Source organism: Triticum aestivum, chromosome 2A (genome assembly GCF_018294505.1).
Source record: "Triticum aestivum cultivar Chinese Spring chromosome 2A, IWGSC CS RefSeq v2.1, whole genome shotgun sequence".
Taxonomy (NCBI): Eukaryota; Viridiplantae; Streptophyta; class Magnoliopsida; order Poales; family Poaceae; genus Triticum; species Triticum aestivum.
The window spans coordinates 538,765,474-538,773,477 of record NC_057797.1 but is presented as its reverse complement, the minus strand read 5'-3'; the positions used below and the strand labels follow the sequence as shown (position 1 = coordinate 538,773,477).

General features: G+C 45.3%; 1 long non-coding RNA gene across 1 annotated transcript; it reads right to left on the bottom strand.

Moving 5' to 3' along the window:
• Nucleotides 1-246: 246 nt before the first annotated feature.
• On the bottom strand, nucleotides 247-3,922 carry LOC123185511 (uncharacterized). The gene is made up of 5 exons (XR_006493421.1): nucleotides 3,514-3,922; nucleotides 2,958-3,190; nucleotides 1,985-2,119; nucleotides 1,162-1,300; nucleotides 247-532 (listed from the first exon to the last, which is right to left on the bottom strand). It is a non-coding gene; the product is annotated as an uncharacterized lncRNA (long non-coding RNA).
• Nucleotides 3,923-8,004: the final 4,082 nt, after the last annotated feature.

Below are 8,004 nucleotides of genomic sequence, written 5' to 3'. Positions count from 1 at the left end.
GGGACAGAATTTCTCCCGACAGATAGAACTGCCACGACAATCGCTGCCGGGGATTACTTCTCCCGGCAGATAAACAATCCCCGGCAGTTTCTCTGCCTGACCTTTATATCTCCCGGCAGTTTATTTTCCCCCGGCAGACTGTGTCCTAGGGTAGGAACTACAATTGCCGGCAGTTTCACTGCCTGCACAAACACATTTACCCGGCAGCTAGTATGCCATCACGTGTTTTTTCACAAGCAATCTAAATTGTTATGGGTAACACATCCCTTATTTAATAATCCAATCCGTATGTTCAAACAATCATGTCAGATCATGCAATTTAATTGTGGCCCACAAGCAAAATGAGGATACAATGGCTTGTGTGCCAAAACAACCACCAAAATGAGCAGAGTAAAACTTTGCAATGTCTCCAGGTTCAACAAACAAGACATATTACATATATGTTATCACTCCACTAACTTGTAGATCTTCCAAACCTCCAGCAACTTGTAGATCTTCCAAACTTCCATCAACTTCTGCATCTTTTAGAAACCTGTAAAAAAATAAACTCAAAATGCTGCTCTCGTTTCAGATTTTAAATCAACAGATTAAATATTTAATGTCAATATATTTATAGGAAACAAGCATGTCTATGGGGATACATATAATGTTCTCTTCATACAATTTCCTAATCATTTATTCGCAGAATATTTGTCCACACATTATCCGAACAAAACTATGATTTAGACAGGGCTGGGTGCACCCATGCAGAGGCGGGAGGCAATATACCTTCCATTTTAAATATAAAAGGAAGGGCAAGCTAGGTTTCATGGAGAACTAGGAAGACTCGACTACCCCAAATCATTTTTACACATGGGGGTATCCTAAAATTTCATCAAGTTGCAAAGTATGTTTTGACTACAACAAATATCAACTCTGAAAGGCTGGTGTAAAGGGTAAACCACTTGCGGTAGAAGTCTAGGCTACCACATTAGAAGTTCTATCAGAATCTCCTATCAAGATCTCCCAAGTTTTCTAACCAAAGATACACAGCAGAAAACAACAAAAGAGATATTGCCTGAGTGGGCAGAAGTACTGTATGTACGAGATGAATGCCACAATAAAACATCATAAGTTTAGGTGCATGGACATCACAACCCAGAAAATTTAGGAACTCATTACCAAGGAAGATCGCCAAAGAGCTCCAATCAGCATCCTTATCTTCATAGGTTAGGACATACTCCTGGTCCCTAAGAGCATTTATCCTAGAACCATTTGTGAGCCTGTCTCTTGTTGATGTTTTGCAAGAATATTTGTTTTCCTGTAATACCACGATTTTAGTTATGAATCTGCTTCCTTCAAATATACATCAATTTTAGAGGAAAATAGAAAACACCTATAGTTACACAAATTTCCATAAGTAATGCTAGGAATATTACATATACTAGCTATCTGCCCGTGCATTGCCACGGGACAACATAATTAGACGTAGACACTGATTAAAATATCATTGTACAACTTGTCACATGTGCAGTACTAATTCTAAAGACATGAAAGTATTGCCTCGACCTCAGACATGTGAGTACTACTGAGCAAAAGCAACATCAACCTCAACCTTAAGCATGTGGAGTGAATGAACGAATAGACAAAGAACTGGGATTGTTCACCAAGATTTGTTTTTTCCTTTGGAAAGCTCACGAAGAAGATTAAAACACAGGACCGACACATTAGTGCTAAGTTAAACTGGAGAGGCAGGGAGTATGTGCCATGAAAACGATGCAAAATCGCCAATTCCACTTTAATAGTAAAGATGGTTAACAAAAAATGTTAACACAAAGCAATGACATAGAAAACGATAATTTAGGAGAGAAAAGGACAAGACAAAAATTATATGGAGCTTTCACAGTTGATGAAAGGCTTCACCATGACCCAGTTTTGTGTATAATCTTGGCCATTCATAATCATTAAATCTCATAGGGAAATGGAAATTTTACATTCTACTTACATGATTGCTTGGTGTGGTACTATTAGCTTTGTATGCCGACATGAATCTGAAACTGAAAAATGCTGCTTTCTTCAAATGAGATGAGCTCAGGGTACTCAAATCTGCCAAACAGATCTGATCATAGTGTACGCAATCCTGTAAAATAACACAAACAACCTTCTTCATATACAAACTCTAAATATATACAGGACATGCAACCGATTGAGGAGATGCATGTGGCACTGAATTAGAAGAAACAGTTCACCGAATAGCGAGCAGTGTTGAGGACATACCAAAATATGATGGCACAAAAATCAAACTTCCCAATAGGGCAGGATGCATGATCGATTCTAGGAAACAAATTAGGCTGGAAAAGGTTGTCTGTCTCACGAGGAAAAAATTGGCTTGGGGAAAACACAAGGTGGGCCTCAGATTGAGAAAAAACATCGATAGGAGGGGAAATCGTACGAGAGGGCGAAACATGGAGGTAACGAACAAGGACAATGGAAAATACTGTATAGAAATTGCACATTAATAGACTAACTGAACGCAGGTTACCAAAAGCTGCTTCTTTTGCTGTAATACTGAATGAATGTTGTGAATGGCATATGTTGTTTTGCCTCTGTGTTCCTACCATTTAGGAAAGACCAGACTCTGGCACTCAAGTAGCAATATACATATCTAATTATTTATTTCTATCCTTTGAAAAGGATGTTACACTTAATCCTGGTGAGTAATTATTTAGTGGTCATCGATTGCCTCGTAGACATAGTTAAGCCAGTGGGATTCAAAAGTAGTCCTGCATTTTTTGTCTTCCCGAGAGCTTCAATAACCAAAAAATGCATAAGGAAAATATGATTCCTAACTTCACATTTACTGCAGACTAGATATTAACCTATATTTTGTAATGGTAACTTACATCTGGAAACAACGAAGGAAAGAACACTACACATATATAGCTGGAAATTGATCAAATGAAAATAGCGACACTCACTAGTGATGAAGCAGCTGAACATCGTCTCGAGCTCTAGAGAAAGATTCTTGTATAGCTCGAGTTAAGTCTTGAGGTCGACCTTCCTTAGGTATGGGACTCCATTCATGCTGACCTTGACATAGCAGTATCATGCCTTGCTTTTACCTTTGTTCTCCACCTTGGTCTTTGTAGCATTGGCGGCTAGTGTGTTCTTCCGGTAGCTCCCACGAGGCGGCCACCCAACAACTTGATCCCTATAGAGTGCATCACAAACACTTGCTATTAGATCAGATCGAACAAAGCATCAAATGGATGCATTTGTTTTTTAAGACAGACAACAGTCTTGTGAACGTCTTACAAACACATGAACAGAGCAAGTAAAAGACTACAACGGAAACCAGCCAATGTATGAGAAACTGGGTCATGTTCTGAGAGGCAGATTACTAAAGAATACAAATAATATTCCAAATAATCTGGCCAACTTTCCGCCAATTGAAGCTTTAGGTTAGTACACTGCATCTCATGACTAAAACTACTAGACACTGAATAAAAAGAAAAGTTAGCAAACAAATCTCACCTATCAAATGCTCTCTTTGGGACAAGGAAGTAGAGGAGGCAGAGCTGCTCGCGGGAGGGGATGGACGCTCCGTTGCTTGGGGCAGAGGACAAAGAGGAGGCGGCCTTGGTCGGTGCACCGGTGACAAGTCCTGCTCGGGGGAGGAAGCTCGCAGAGTATGGTGGTGGCAATGGAGCGTTAGGCGGAGGACAGTGGTCGGCGGTGGAGTGGCTCGGCGATGGGGCCGGTCGGCGGCGACCTAGATCTGTGTCAGCTGTATGCTCGGTGGTGCTGCGGTGTGGCGTTGGGGGCGACGAAGGCAGGGGTCGGGGACTCGCGGTGGCTGGGGGTGTAGGTGGGGGTGTGGTGGTTGGTTGCGGTGGCGAGGGCACATCACGATTGGGGTGGCGGTGGTGGGGTGGAGCGGCCATGGAGGGCAGGTCGAGTTGATTTGGGGGCGGTTTGGAGGAGAGGATGAATCGAGAGATTGGGGCCTCGTACTTACTCCCTCCGTTCCAAAATAGATGACTCAACTTTGTACTAAAGTTAGTACAAAGTTGAGTCATCTATTTTAGAACAGAGGGAGTAACTTTTAGAATCTGTAGACTTTTATTAAGTCTTTTTTTTAGACAACAAAAAAACTTAATAAAGGTGTGGGGCTCCGTACTTGGTTCGGAGCCAAAATTTTCACGGCTCGCGGGCTTTCCCGAGCGAGCGAGCGGTTAGGCCCAAAACGATTTCAGTATCACGCGCCAACGACAACCCGACAGAAAATGGGTCGTGCTTTAGTTGTCCCGGCAGTTTTCTCGCCACTTTCACATAGACATGGTTACCGGCAGTTACCCTGCCCTTGTTGTTCAAGTTCTACTGGCAGTTCTTCTGCCATGAACTACTTCTACCGGCAGTAACGAGATTCCCGGCAGATCTTTTGCCCCTATTTAGGCATTTCTCCCGACAGTTAATTGTCCCCAATAAAGTGTTGTGGTGTAGTGATCACATCTGAGCCTGGTTTTATGCGTAGATGTTATATGCACGAGTAGAACACAAGTGAGTTGTGGGCGATACAAGTCATACTGCTTACCAGCATGTCACACTTTGGTTCGACGGTATTGTTGGATGAAGCGGCCCGGACCGACATTACGCTTACGCTTACGCGAGACTGGTTCTACCGACGTGCTTTGCACATAGGTGGCTGGCGGGTGTCAGTTTCTCCAACTTTAGTTGAACCAATTGTGGCTACGCCCGATCCTTGAGAAGGTTAAAACATCACTAACTTGATGAACTATCATTGTGGTTTTGATGCGTAGGTAAGAATGGTTCTTGCTAAGCCTGTAGCAGCCACGTAAAACTTGCAACAACAAAGTAGAGAACGTCTAACTTGTTTTTGCAGGGCATGTTGTGATGTGATATGGTCAAGGCATGATGCTATATTGTATTACATGATCATGTTTTGTAACCAAGTTATCGACAACTGGTAGGAGCCATATGGTTGTCTCTTTATTGTATGCAATGCAATCGCCCTGTAATTGCTTTACTTTATCACTAAGCGTGTCACATCCCTATTATTACCTTGGCCTTGGACTAGCTTGGTTGATGCATCATGTTTAAATTCAATTAAAATCTGAATCGAGGAATTTGCAAAGCCTCAGAAAACCTCTAAAAATAACCAACATTTAAATCTCATCAAATGAGTCCAAGAAAATGTTCCCGTTATTCTGTGAAAATATTGGCATGAGTTGAAATCCCAACCAATATTTTTGGAGTCATAGAAATAAATTGTTTTGGGCCTTTGATTTAAATCAATAATATATTTGGATTGGAATTATTTCTGTTATATAGGAAATAATGTTCAAATATTTTGTAAGTTTGCATGTGACCTTGGACTAGCTCTCTGAGCTCACACACAAATTTACAGAAAGTTTTAAAATGGTTTAGTTTCCAAACTAAATCAAAACAAAATAACAAAATAGAAAAGAAAACCAGAAAGCAGAGAGAGAGAGAAGGTTTCTCACCTGGGCTTACCTGGCGTCCCAAGTGGCCGGCCCAGCCCACCACCGCAGCCTCCGTGTCGTCTTCCTCCCTGGACAGAAGGACGAGCGCGTGCTCGCTGCGCGCTGGCCACGCGCCTCACCAGCTCCTGCTTGCCGCCGAGGGCCTGGACGCCTCCACGACGCCACGCAGCCTCCCCGACCGCCCCTCACTCTCTCTCGAGCTCTTCCCTCCTCTGCTCCCTCTGCCTCTCATGCCCGAGCGCAGCCGTCGCTGCCGCCCGTCGTTGCCGCGACCACCGGCCACCCCACGCCTCATCGACGCGCCCACGAGCTCCGCCTAGTCCCTCTCTTCCTCCTCACCGAGCCGCCCGACGCCGGAAGCCCCTGGACGCCGCAAGCACCGCCGTTCCCCTCGTCGGCCACCGAAGATCGTCGCCGTCGATTTGCTGCCTCCGGTGCCTCCCCGAGCTCGCTGACCCTCCCGTTTGACTCACTGTGAGCTCCTCTGCCACCCCCCTCTCTCCCCATGCTCTGTTGCACTGTGTACCCGCCGTTTCCACCGGAGCCGAGAGCCGGCCGCCGCCGTTCTTGTCACCGCCGTAACAAGAGCTAGCAAAGCTCGTTCCCGAGCACGGCTATGTGCTCAGCAGCTCCGCAGCAAGCCAACGCCACCACCCGCACCCCCTACCGAACCCCACAGCCTCGTCCCGACCAACCCCGAGCTCCGGCCGCCGCCTCACTCGCCGCCGTTGCCGTTTTCGGCCGCCCTAGCACCACCCAGCACCACCGATCGACGCGCCTCATCGCGTTGCGTCTGCAGGACCCAGCCGCGTGAGCTCTCATCGCCGGAATAGGCCGGACGGGCAACCCCGCCGTGTTCCGTTTAGCGCCGGTGGCTAATCGCCATTTTGGATGACGTGGACGTGTCATTAGCGGCTAATTGACCCACTAACTAACCCCCTGGCTCGCTGACATGCGGGCCCCGCTGCCTAACTAACCAGCTAACAAAAATAGATTAAGATTAATCTAAACACAGTGGCCCCACGCGCCACCGTTGACCTCGCTGACGTGGCCGTTGACCGGACCCACCTATCTGTGACACTAAATGTCACTGGGTCACTGACCAGTGGGTCCCACTGGTCAAGTTTGACATGGACCATGCCCCATTGACCTGCTGACATCATGACGATGTCATGCTGACGCAATAAATAATTTCTGTATTTAAAATAATTCAGAAATTCCAGAAAATAGTTAAAACTTGTAAAAATCATAGAAAAAAAATCTATAACTCCAATGGAAATAAGTTATATATGAAAAATGATCAGAAAAATCCAATCTATCCATCTGTACTGGTTTCACGCATGTTTAAGCAACTTAACATTGCTGTTTATCTCAAAACATGTTAATGCACTTTATAAACCCATAACTTGAGTTTGTATTTGAATCTTTGATTCAAATGAGCTGAAACCACCCTGGTTGTAGATGCATTAGCCCAACACACTCATTTTTCCATGTAATAATCATGCATCATATTGTTGCATTGCATTGATTGTGTTTTCTCTCTATTGCCGGTAATTGTCCCCTCTTAGTAGACGGTGCTTCGATGATGTGATCGATGACACCGATGGAGAACTATACCATCTTCAGAACTGTCAGGCAAGCAAAACCCCCTTGTTCGTTCCGATACAATCCTATCCCACTCTCTCGCTCCTGCTCTCTTTTAATGCATTAGGACAACAACGATTCAACTGTTACATGCTGCGGTAGTTGAACCCCTTTCCTCTGCATGACCTGTCATTGCCACAGTAAATAGATGAAACCCACTAGTGTGAGTAGGAGTTGTTTGAGCCCTGATGTGCCTACTCATTAATGTTTGTTTGGCATGCCTGCTACTGCTTAGAGTTGAGTCAGGTCTGATTCATCAGGGATGAATTGGAATGGCGATGAACATGTCCTACTTTGTGTGAGCTAAGTGTGTGAACACGATTTGGTAAAGGTAGCGGTGAGAGGCCATGTAGGAGTACATGGTGGGTTGTCTCATTGAAACCTTCCTCAGGAACTGAGTTCTGTGTTTGTGATCCATGAACAGCTACTACCACTCATTGGGATCCTTAATTGACCCTCTCGACTTATTAACTGCCCTAGTCCTCTATCCAGGAGTTGCAACTAGTTACTGGTGCTTATAGGATATGTGTTAGCGGCCGTGCGTAGCGCTGACCCTAGGGGTGGGCTATGATGCAGTAGATACACCATGGCACGGTGTACCGGGCGCCCGATTGGTGTCTCGGGAACCCTGCACACATCGTTTGGGGCTGTGAGTGAAACTCCGGCCGGATCTCCTCGCGGATGGAGCCCGAATAGGCGATAAACCTGGACTAGAGACTTGTGTGGTTAGTCAGGTCGTGGCCGACACCCTCGCCTGGCTTCCGCTTGAAGGTTGCCGAGATACATGACGTGTATATGGTGATAAGTGGTGGGAGCGTGTGTGAAGAAGTACACCCCTACAGGGTTATCATTATCT